Below are 13438 nucleotides of genomic sequence, written 5' to 3'. Positions count from 1 at the left end.
TTTTCTTTTCCACATATATGCAGAGAAGTAGAAGGAGAGAACAGAGAGGAAAAAAAACAGGACGATAATGAGGTCAAAAATATATGCAGTATAAAAATCACTATTTACATTCATCATCCGTTTAGCACAATTTTTTAAATCAATCACTAAATGTAAGATACTCTACTAGCTTTGTACCATGAAAGAAGAAAAAAAAAAAGCAAAAGACTCCTATTCATAAAAACACAAAATCACACAAAAGTATATCCATAGGCAAATTTATAAATCAAGGTAGAAAACTATATCAGAAAAAAATTCCCATTTTGGAAGCACAAAGGAAGAGACAAGATAGATTAGACAATATTCTCAGAATGCAGTGACATTTGAACTGGGCCATGAAGAAAGAAAGTAGAAGCCGGTGGCTAAGGTGAAGCAATGATATTCTACAGCGAATTAGAGGCACTAAAACTGCTGGGAACTGCTGGGTCATTTAGGGAAACACCTGAACATAAGAAGTTCATGAACTTGACCCCAGTTTCAACTTCCGTACTTTTTTCAATCACTTTTGAGTATACTTTTCACAATCTAGATAATTTTATTTTATTAGAGACTACACTTGAACAAATCTTTGATTGGATATAAAACTCTAGTGTCATTGATGTTTTCTTTGATGTTTTAAACATTTTGTGCCACAGTCTTCTGGCATATGTTCCCCTTGGGGAAAAAAAAAAGCCGACTTTAAGAAGTCTGATGCTAGTCAGATTCAGATGGCTGGATTATAGTCAAGGCAGCACAAGATGTGTGTTAAGTGATGCTTATGGAGAACAAGTGAAAACCGATTCCCTGTGAACACTCACTACAAACCCTTGTGGGGTAGCAGGGTCCCTGAAGATGAAGCCCCAATTGAGTTCAGTGATGAGGGTAGAGAAAGATACACATGGTTTGCTACGAATATCAGGATATTTTCACTTACTGGTTATGTCCCCTCCACTTGTTTTTTTCCTCTTTAACCTACCTCCACTTCTCCTTACCTTCCCAAGTGGAATTAGAATTTTGGAAATAAAGGTTATAAATATTTATTTTTATTTTTTTATATTTTTAATTATTTATTTATTTATTCATGAGAGACAGGGAGAGAGAGAGAGAGGTAGAGACACAGGCAGAGGGAGAATCAGGCTCCATGCAGGGAACCTTTGTGGGACTCAATCCCAGGACTCCAGGATCACGCCCTGGGCCAAAGGCAGGCATTAAACTGCTGAGCCACCAGGGATCCCCAAGATTATAAATATTTTTCTTATTGTAATACTTCCTGACTTTCCTAAGGCAAGAAACATATAGTTTCTTGATAAAATCTTGAGGAAGAAAAAGAGAAATAAAGACAAACTTAAAAATTATAAAATTCAGTCTTTAAAAGCATCATTCCTCCTGATAATATGCCTGCATTACAAAGTTTGCTTTTGTTTATAGGCAATAGTTATTAATTCTCATTAAAGACTTTTTTTTTTTTATTCAACAGAGAATGACTGTGAGTTAGAAAAAAGAAAACAATGTTATTAGGTTAAATGGATGATACAATGTTCACTGGAATGATGAGAAGAGTGGAGTATTATAGATGTAATTTGGTAGGGATGCAGAAAATGGTTAAGAATTTTAATGAATGAACATTAGAGGCAATATGTTTGAGGAGAATCATTATTAAAAAAATCTACCTTTAAATCCATAATAATACATTTAATTTGATGCTAGAGGCAGCTTAGATCATTGTGATTTAAAAAACAATGACTAAAGTATTAAAGCATGTCACTAAAGCAATTTTATTCCTATTATGCTCAGAACAGACCTGGCAAGCAGCAGCTTGAAAAAGGAAAAAAAAAAATCTAAGTCCAAAAAATAAAACAAACAAACAAAAAAACCCACACAAAAAACCTATGTGATGGAAATATTGTTGAAATAATACACAGCTACCAATGATACAGTGACGCAGCACTTCATAGGTATTCAGTGCGTTCTTATTGTTCTGGTTCAGATATCATGGCCCCTGGGATCCATCCAGTGGTTGAGGAAGTGGAAAGAGAGCAGACTGCCTTAAAATCATGACCTACATAGTCCAGCTGCGTGGGAAGCTGACACCCTCCCTGTGTCAGCAGGATGTTAAGAGTGGGAGGAGGCGTCTACCACTTACTTGGTTTCAAGAGGGACAGCGAGCCCTATCATTTTTATAATGGCAGTTGTCACTGTAAAGATGACCTTGATGCCATGACTTAGAATGTTTGTCATTTAATCACAAGCAAAGTTAGCAAAAATTTAGAGGGATAACCACAGGCAGTCTTTCTGTGAGACAATTTTGCAGGATAATAAGAATATAATAACATGGTTGTATAAACTAATCTGAAAATGTCAGTGAAATGTAAAACATAAGTTTTATACAATCACTGTTATACTTCAAGATTAACTATGAGTTCATAAACCCAATTTGAATTTTGGAACATTTTTAATGGTATTTACCTTTAAGAATCAGGTTGCAATTTAGGTTTCGATTTTATGGGATTACTGATAGAAATAGGCTGAAACGTTCAGAAGGGACATGACCATTTTCTATTTTTTGTCAGTAAAGTTCTTCAGTCTTTATCACTAAATGAAACAGTAGTAGTTACCAAAAAATTGAAATAATTAGCTACTTGGTGTTAGTGATAAATGAGATTATGCTACCATCATCTATTATATTTCTACAAAGTGCTGACCCAAGATGAGATTATAGAACTGATCTCATGCTGTGATAATCACTTTTTCTAATATCTCTAATATGAAATAATGATGTATTAAGAAGCAAATAACATAACTGGTTCCTCTTTGTTCTGGATGACAGTAGACTTATCAGTCACGTTTAGTACATATCGTCCAGATGAAATCCTCTAGAGTCTTATTATGTATTATTTTGGATTTATTATATCAATGCCACTTGTATACAGAATGTGCACTATATCGCTCCTTCATGCCAATATAAAAATAGTCATCTATATGAGTAATTAGGATGGGAAGTAACCTAACTTCTTTTGCCTTAAGGTCCTCATCTGTCAAATGGACCTAATAATAGTACGAGTCTCATAAACCATGAGATTAAATTAGTTGATACAAGTAAAAAACTTAAAACAATGTCTAGGATATATTAACTGTTCAATAACTATTAGACAATTTTATTGTTCTAAGTTGTTAATGCATGTGGGTTTTATATCCCCAGGATAAGATTTTAGGATCCCAGAGGGTTCTGAGATATATTGTATATAGTAAGTGTCCCAATTATTCATCTACATTTGTTCATTTATTTTGTATAGCAGATGTCCATTATGATCCATTATAATTGGAATTCATGTAATTCTAATCTCATTCTTCCTTATCTTACTCTAGTGTAGAAGACCAATGTTTGGACATAATTGGTAGTTTAGCTTCTGTTGCAGCTAAAGTAAATGTGTGAATATGTGATATATTTCTAGCCAATGAGCTAGAGGTGGCTGAGAGCTTCCCTTTACCACCTCGTTTCCTCTCCCAATCTGAAATGACAGTAAAATGCCCAGAAGAGCAGTGGTCATCTTGTTTCCTTGAGGTAGAACCACATTGTACATTGGCAAAGCAGGGAAATTAAGGGTTTATGTTTCCTGCTAACACTGTCGAACGCTATTGATTCTGGACTGCCTATTGTCAGGCTTCTTTAACATGAGACAAATAAAATTCTTAGTTGTCTCAACTGCTTTAATAACAGTTCTTGTTTCTACATGCAACGGAAGGAATGTCTGGTCAATATATCTGACTTTAAACATTTCACAATTCAAGATAATATTTTTACATATGGTTATTTCAGTATTAAATATAAATATAGGGTGAATCCACACTGTGGCGTGCAGCCCTATATATATTAAATAGTCAAAAAGTTCAGAATATGAAATGGGTTTCAGAACCAAATGACAGAGATCAAAGATGCAGAAGTGATGGAAGGTAGATCAGAAGAGTATTTTCCCCTGGAGAACCCCCACAAGTGTTGGCACAATTTTTGATGAAATTTCCTGTCGAGAATACTCACAAAGGTTGACACAGTTTTTGATAAAAGTCATCTATTTTTAACTAAGAACCAGAGCATAAAACAGGGTGGCTGTGAGATCTGCAGAACGTATTCAGGACTGTGCATATGGAGACTTGAACTCTGGTCCTGACTTCATTTCTTGATCATAGTATGTGAACTATGAATTCCATCATATGTGGTTCTTGGGGCTGATGAACACACCATGACAGACAGTGCAGTTGAAAGGGCCTTAAAAGAGAGCTTGTCCTGGGACACCTGGGTGGCTCAGCGGTTGAGCATCTGCCTTTGGCTCAGGGCATGACCCCGGGGTCCTGGCATCGAGTCCCACATCAGACTCCCCGCATGGAGCCTGCTTCTCCCTCTGCCTGTGTTTCTACCTCACTCTCTGTGTCTCTCATGAATAAATAAAACCTTTTTAAAAAAGAACTTTAAATAAAAGAGAGGTTGTCTGTCTCTCTGATATTTCAGAATGGCTGTATCCACGTTGCAGCCAACCTAAGGACAAAACTAAGTGAGAGTGGCAGCATAGGATTGTTGAGTTGCTGAATTAACCATTTGTCATTTAAAGCAATTCAGTTGGAATTTTTACATATATCTGAAAATGTCCTATAACACCTGCCTTTAGTTAGCAACTATGCCAGAGATAGTTGATGCCAGAGATAGAGATGCCTCTCTATCTACGAACAATGGGAATGCTAAGTTATTTCTTAGTATCAGATTAGATCACAGTCAGAGTAAGACCCTGGCTGTCTGTTCACTTCTCTATCCCTTCTTCTAAAAACAGTGCCTGGCATTTCATAAGCACTTAATAGATATCAAATGCACCACAGAGCTACAATTTAAATCACACTTGTCTAGCCACTCCCCAGCCCCCAGTTTATGTTCTTTCATTAGTATTTACCACTATGGAGATACCATTTGATTGTATGCTCTTAACAAGTGCCAAGGAGTATATATAACATATAATATAATGTATGATATTACGTAATACATCAGAAACATGCCCTGTGTTTGTTATATAAAAAATTGTCAAATAATCCAACAAAATGTTTTACTTAGCACGTCCCTTGCAAAATAATGCCATCATTAGTGAAAAAGCAGTAATTCTTTTAATAAGTAATAATAAAGCTTTTTTGGTGGAATGTGATGGAAGGAAGTAAAAGAATGAATGTTTTGAATGCTTACTGTGTACAGTGTTACTTATTTTGAGCTATGTAATCCTTTTTAACTATAACAGTCAAAACCTTTAGAATAATTTTTTTATCTTGTAATTACATACAGTAAGAAAGATTAGGGATGTTTTGTGGGATGCCCTGTTACATTCTAAGCAATTACCAAGCTAGTATTTGAGCCCAGGTTTATCTCATTGCAATATTCAAGAACTTCTTTAGGTTATATGCACCCATAACTTTTGTTGCAATTGTTTTTCATCCACTTCTATTATTTTTTGCACGTAATTTTTCTGTCTTGAGATGAATGCCACTTATCTTGTATCTTTTGTTGAAACCCCACATGCTTTTTGGTATTCAATGTGAAAATTGTCTTCTCCAAGAATCACCCTACTTTCTTACAATAATTCTCATAGTGTGTCTATTTTAATGGTAGAGTCAAGGTTTTGTATGATTTGTAAGAAAATAGCAGAGCCAAACTGATACTCTTTGTAAGAGAAAAGATTATCAACAGATACAAAATCTGAGCTACTTATTCAGATAAAGTATCTTAATAAAATAATATTGCAAATTTTAGGAGTGAAGTAAGATAATATGAAAAAGAACCAAATAGAAGGTTTAGAATGAAAATGATAATGTAGCAGATCTTAAGTATATGTTTGTGTATTTACATACTAGGTAAGGCTGGTACTGTTTCAACATCAAAAAAATCAACCAGTGTAATCCACCACAGGTTGAATAAGTAAATCACAGAACGTTTTTAGGGCAGTGAAATTATTCTATGTGATACTATAATGGTGAATGCATGACATTGTGCATTTGGGAGAAGCTGTAGAATTTTACAATGCAGGACTTTAACATATGGAAATTAAAAAAATATGAGAAAGAAAAACATGATCATACAATTTTTCTGCAAAAAACATAGTTGACAAAATCGAACACTCATGAAAATAAAGTAAAAAGAACATTTCTCAGAATAACAGTAAAGAAGAATTTTTAATGTAATAAAGAACACATGAGGTGCCTGGTTGGCTCAGTCAGGTGAGCATAGGACTCTGGATTATGACCTCAAAGTTATGGGATCAAGCCCCGGGTCAGAGGCTCTGTGTTCCGAGGGGAGTCTGGGTTTCTCATTTTCTCTCTCTCTCTCTCTCTCTCTCTCTGTCCCTCCCCCTGCTCACTCTCTAAATAAATAAATAAATAAATAAATAAATAAATAAATACTACGTGAATCTTAAAAAAAAGAACATCTGCACAAAACCTACAGTTAACATTATATTCATGGTGGGAAACTGGATGCTTTCATCGTACAATCAAGAATAATGAATGATTGGAAAGTAGGTCTTCTTTTACACTTCTATGTTGTACTAGAAATCCTAGCAATAAGGCAATGCAACCAGAGAAGAAGAAAAAATTAAAGGAAAAAAAAGGAAAAAAGTTAAAGGTATACCAATTGGGAAATAAAGTGTATTTCTTCATAGAGGAGATGACAGGGAAATAAATTAAGTGTATTTGTTCAGAGATCTATGTAGAAATATCCAAAGAATTTGCTTGTATTAATAAGATTGTAGAAAGGCTGCAAAATGAAAAGTTAAAATACAAAAGTTAATTGCTGTCCTTACACCAGCATTGAACAATTAAATTTTAAAATTAAAAGAATACAATTTACAGTAGCACCAGATAAAATAAGTGCTTAGGTATATAACCAACAAAATATACACAAGTTGTACATACAGAAAACTATCAAATTAATGAAAGAAATAAAATATCTAAATTAAAGGAGAGAAGTTCTATGTTCATAGATTGGAAGACTTAATATTTTTAAGATGTCAGTTCTTCCCTGCATGATCTATAAATTCAAAGCAATCCAAATCAAAATCCAACAAACTTTGTTTTAGATATGGAGAAACTGAAATATAGAAAAATATATTCTAAAATTTATGTGGAAATTTAAGAGACCTAGAAAAGCTAACATAGTGCTGAAAAACAAAGTTAGAAGTCTCATGTGACCCTATCTTAAGATTTATTGTAAAATTACTATAAAGCTAAAATCTACTCAGTTGATGTTAGTCAAAGGAATACACATATAAAAATGGAATAGACTATAAAGCCAGAAATAGATCTCACAATTATTCAACTCACTTTTCACAAGGAGGAGCAAAGAAATTCAGTGGAGATACAATAGGTTTTTCAAATATTGGTTGAGTTACTCAGCATGTTACTCAAGTTACTCATTATTATCATAGCTCTAAATGTAAAAGAGAAAACTATAAAACTTTTCTAAGATAACAGATGTAATCTAGATGATCTGAGATTTGGTTAAGACAAATATCTGACAAAAGTTTTGTTTCCAAAACATACAAGGAATTCTTAAATCTCAACTCTAAGAAAAAAAATATGATTAATGTGAAAAAGATCTGAACAGACACCTCAGCAAAAAAGAGGTGTATAGTTGGCAAACAAAAATTCTGAAAGATTCTCAGCATCATTTGCCATTAGAAAATTTCAAATTAAAACAATAAAATATACCACCACACATCCGTTACAATGGCTAAAATTCAAAAGAAAATGACAATATCAATTTCTGATAAGGATAGGAAGCCACAGGACTCTTGTTCACTGCTAGTACAAATGCAAAATGATGCAGATACTCTAGTAGACAACAGGGAATTTTCTTCCAAAGCTAAATATAGTCTTACTATATTTCTACTACATATACTCCTAGATATTTACTCAACTGATTTAAAAATGCAGATCCACATAAAAACCTACATGCACATGTTTATGGCAGTTTTATTCATAATGCAAAAGATGAAATCAGCCAAGATGTCCTTCAGTAAGAGAACTGATAAACTGATACATCCATACACTGGAGTATTATTCAACAATGGACAGAAATGAATTATAAGACCATGAAAATACATGGATAAGCCTTTTTTAAAGATTTTATTTATTCATGAGAGACACACAGAGAGAGGCAGAGACATAGACAGAGGGAGAAGCAGGTTCCTTGCTGGAACCACGATGCGGGATTTGATCCCAGGACCCCAGGATGATGCTCTGAGCCAAAGGCAGAGGCCCAACCACTGAGCCACCCAGGCATCCTCATGATAAATCTTAAATGCTTATATCTTTGGGAATGAGTCAGGCTGAAACGGCTACATACTTTATAATCCATATTATGTAATATTCTAGAAAAGACTGGACTATACTGATTGAAAAAGTTTGATAGTTATCAGGAGACAGAAGAGAGAAGAAAATGTTGAATAAGTGAAGCACAGGGAACTTTTTAAAACAGTGAAACTTTTTTTTATTTTACTGTAAGGGTGGATACATGACACTCAGCATTTCACAAAAGGCATAGAATTTTACGACACAAAGAGAGGACATTTAAAAAAACATATTCAAAAGTTTAAGGAATCCTGGGATGGAACGAAGAATATTTCCTTAGGAGAAAGGGAAGAAAAATATTTCCCAAGCATTCCACAGCATATTTGCACTTAACATCATATTGGTACAACTGGTAAAAATTCACTTCTAGTTAAAAAGAAGTTTGCTAACTAATTATTCTGGTCTGTATATTAAAGGTATCTCAGAATTTTCACTGTGATAATTAACTAGCAAAATCTTCAAAATGCACAAAAGAAAGAAGCCATACTATGCTTAGTTTTCACATTTAGGATGAATATTGAATGAATATAATTTACTTTCAAATCTAATTATCTGTGGTGACAATGTCATATATTTACTATTATTAACAATTAGTGGCAGCATATATTAATATGTCCAGTTTGTATTGTAAGTAACAGAACATTTTAATATTTTCATACTTAGATGTGATTTATTAGTTGGAATGGTTGATAATAAAATTAATACCCTTTATTATGGTACCTTTCATATGGCAAACACAGTGGTTGTACTCTGTGTGTTGAGGAAGGGGGTGTGTGCATAATTTAATCCCTGCAACAGCCAAAGATAAATACCATATTCCCTATTTTATATGTAATAAAACTGAGGTTTAAAATGATTGATTATATGTCTTAAATACCAAGGGATAAAATGAAATAATTCTTCAATTTCAGGGCTATGGGATTTAAAGACCATATAATAGAATATAAATACAAAGGTCTCCCAATAATAGATACTAGGAGAAATTATGTTTTGCCTTCTATGATGTAACTGCATATTTATGTCAGTTATTTCTACGTAAGTAGTTTTGTATCATGTGTATAAGGCTCACTCAAAAAACATGTAACAATAAGAATAAACTGCATTTTTGACAATAGAAGTAAATGCATTGAAGAAATAAAATAAAATGGAATTATCTCTTCCTACAGAATAGGTTCTTTTAGAAAAATCAGTGGTTACAATCGGCTTATTTATTTTAACATAGAATGTACAATAACATCGAAAATGCACTATGGGAAAATGATTACTTCTTGTCATGCCTAAAGGTTAAGTGTTGTCAACAGCTCTCTGTTTTATTTTTCAAGATCTTGTTTTCTGCTAGCAGGTACAGGAAAAACTTAATAGAAAATAGTTTCAGTTCCTTCCAGCCCTTAAGTTTACAATAAATATTTTAGAATGATTCCCTGTAGTACATACTGCCGGCAATTTAATAATCCAGAGATAAACTGTTGATTCATGGAGTTGTGGATACATTATCCCGTGTTTAATTTCAATAAAAATAATAGTGTGTGCCAGGTGCTATAAGGCAGAAAAGCTTGTCAAAAACCAATGGAGCAGAGAATATTTGTAATGATGTCCCTTGACAGGCCATGCTTAAGCATCTGAGAATTTCGCAAGAAAAATAGGAATCCAGGATAGACCCTGTCCTGGCAAAATTCCAGGGATTCATGTTAAATGGATTGCTAAGTAGTATAAATAAATCATGAGTCATAACTAAATATTGAGCAAGGGCTCTTCCTGGGAAGTAAACAATGCATGTGGATAAGCATTTGAAAGAGTACAAGTTGCTATGTCTCCACAAATGGAACTTTAAAACAAAGGGCTATGTTCAAAGCAATATTCAAAAACAGAATATTTTACACAGTTAATTGTATTTTTCTTCTTTAAAACTCTTTAAGCACGTTCCGAATTTTTTTCTTTTCTTCAAAAAAAGCAATTTATGCACACAAAAGGGTCAGTGATTTTGATTTTTTAGGAATCACAAACAATTTTAGGCTGCTCATTTAATTATGGATTGATATTGGGGCACCTGGGTAGCTCAGTCGGTTAAGCGTCCAACTCCTGATTTCAGCCCAGGTCATGACATCAAGGTTGTGAAACTGACCTCCACATCGGGCTTCATGCTGGGTGTTGAGCATGCTTAAGATTCTCTGTCTCCCTCTCACTCTGTCCCTCCCCACTAAAACTAACTAGCTAACTAACTAAAGAAAGAAAGAAAAATAAAATAAAATGAATGTGGATAGACCTTAAGACAATAGATTGATTACATATTTGGGAAGTATTAATAGTAGAGAAATTCAGGAGCAAAGAAAATAAATAAAAGTAGATACATAGATAGGAGCACATATGTGAAGTAAAAGTGAAGGAGAAAAAAGATTTAATGAGAGCTTGGGACATTTGCAATAATGATTACTTGATTCCCCAATTCCCAATTTGTCATATTCATCTTTAAAAAAAAAAAAGATACTTGATTTAGAGAAATTCCTCAAAGATATTTGTCTGTATAATAATTAAAACAAATGCCTGGCTACTCATTTAAGATAAGTATTTTTAGTACCATTCCCCAAATCCTTAAATTTGAGTAACAAAGTGACACTGTGTGTACGATTTGAGAAATACTTCAAGCCATCAGTATCGTTTTTTTTGTGTGTGTGGCCTTGAATTGTATGTTAGTTATTGAAAATCCTGATGACTCCACTAAAAAACTACTAGAACTAATAAATGAATTTAGTAAAGTCACAGGATATGAAATTAGCATACAGAAATCTGTTGTATTTCTATATATTAATAATGAAGTAGGAGAAAGAGAAGTTAAGAAAACACTACCGCTTGCAATTGCACCAAAGAAATAAAATACCTAGGAATAAACTTAAGAGGTGAAAGACCTGTACTCTGAAAACTATAAAACATTGATGAAAGAAATTGAAGATGATACAAGCAAATGGAGAGATATTCCATGCTCGTGGATTGTCACAGCCAATATTGTGAAAGTGTCCATATTACCCAAAGTAACTTGCAAATTTAATGCAACCCCTATCAAATACCAATAGCATTTTTCACAGAATAATAACAATCCTAAAACTTGTATAGAACCAGATACACATAGATAGAGAAGAACAAAACTGGAGATGTCACAATCTCAGATTTCAAGATACACTACAAAGCTATAGTAAACAAAATGGTATGGTACTAGCACAAAAGTAGACACATAGATCAATGGAACAGAATAGAGAGCTTTCCTGGACACCAGGGTGGCTCAGTGGTTGAGCATCTGCCTCTGGCTCAGGGCATGATCCTGGGTTCCAGGATTGAGTCACACATCATCAGGCTCCCTTCAGGGAGCCTGCTTCTCCCTCTGCCTGTGTCTCTGCCTCTCTCTCTGTGTCTCTCATGAATAAATAAATAAATAAAGTCTTTTTAAAAACCCACCTTTTCATGGTCAATTAGTATATGACAAAGGAGGCAAGACTATACAATGGGAAAAAGATAATTTCTTCAACAAATGGTGTTAGGAAAACTGGACAGGTACATGCAAAAGAATGGATCTGAACTACCTCCTTACACAATAGATAAAAATAAATTCAAAGTGGGTTAAAGACCTAAATTTGAGACCTGAAGCCTAAAATTCCTAGAAGAAAACACAGGCAGTTATCTTTGATATCAACTGTAGCAACATTTTTCTTCAGAGGTAGGTCTCCTCTGGCATGGGAAACAAAAGCAAAATTAAACCACTTGGAATACACCAAAATGAAAATCTTTGCACAGTAAGGAAATCATCAACAAAACAAAAGGTAACCTTCTGAATAGGAGAAGATATTTGCAAATCACATATCTGACTAGGAGTTAAAATCTAAATATAAAGAACTTCTATAACTCAACACCCCCCCCCCAAAAAAAACAAATAATCCAGTTAAAAATGGGCAAAAAGACATGAATAGGCATTTTTTCCAAAGAAGACATACAGATGGCCAATAGACATATGGAGATGCTCAGCATCACTAATCATCAGAAGAATGCAAATCAAAATAATGAGATATCACCTCATGCATGTCAGAAACAAGAAATAGCAAGTGTTGATAAGGATGTGGAGAAAAAGGAACCCTCGTGCAGTGTTAATGGGAATAAAAACTAGTGCAGTCACTGTGGGAAGCATATGAAGTCTCCTCAAAAAATGAAAAAAAAAAATACCATGTGATCCAGTAATTCCACTACTGGGTATTTACCCAAAGGAAATGAAAACAGTAATTTGAAGAGATATGCACATCTATGCTTATTGTAGCATTATTTGCAAAAGCCAAGTGCCCAGTCATTGATGAATGGATAAAGGTGTGGTGTATACACACACACACACACACACACACACACACACATACACACACACACACAGGGATATTATTCAGCCATAGAATAGAGTGAAATCTTGTCATTTGCAGCAATGTGAAGGAATCTAGAGTTCATAATGCTAAGTGAAATAAGTCAGTCAGAGAAAGCAACTACATTATTTCATTCATTTGTGGATTTAAGAAACAAAACAAATGAGCAAAGAAAAAAGAGACAAATGAAAAGCCAGACTATTAAATATAGAGAACAAACTTGGTTGCTCAATGGGAAAGTACGTGAAGAAATAAGTGAAAAATGTGAAGGGAATTAAGAGTATTCATCATGCTGAGCACCAAGTAATATAAATAATAATTTAATCTAGAACAACACTCAGATGAGTCACCACAACCCTGGATAAAGGGTATGATGTGCTTTTTATTTTTTTATTTATTTATTTATTTATTTTTTTGATGTGCTTTTTATAATGCTCCTCCCTGAAACCTAAAATCGATATTGATAAACTTGCATGTGATATTCAGAGACCTTTGGAGAGCAGAAAATAAGATTCAAAAAATCTTCAATATTTCAAATTCAGAATAAAGATTATTTTAGTTGGATCAAGATGTCACTGATCAAACCTGCTGACAATAAAGAACAGGAGAGAAAATATGTGTCTGAGATGGTTACCTGCATTAAACATGTGTCC

This window comes from Vulpes vulpes, chromosome 2 (genome assembly GCF_048418805.1).
Source record: "Vulpes vulpes isolate BD-2025 chromosome 2, VulVul3, whole genome shotgun sequence".
NCBI lineage: Eukaryota > Metazoa > Chordata > Mammalia > Carnivora > Canidae > Vulpes > Vulpes vulpes.
This window is presented reverse-complemented; position numbering follows the sequence as displayed.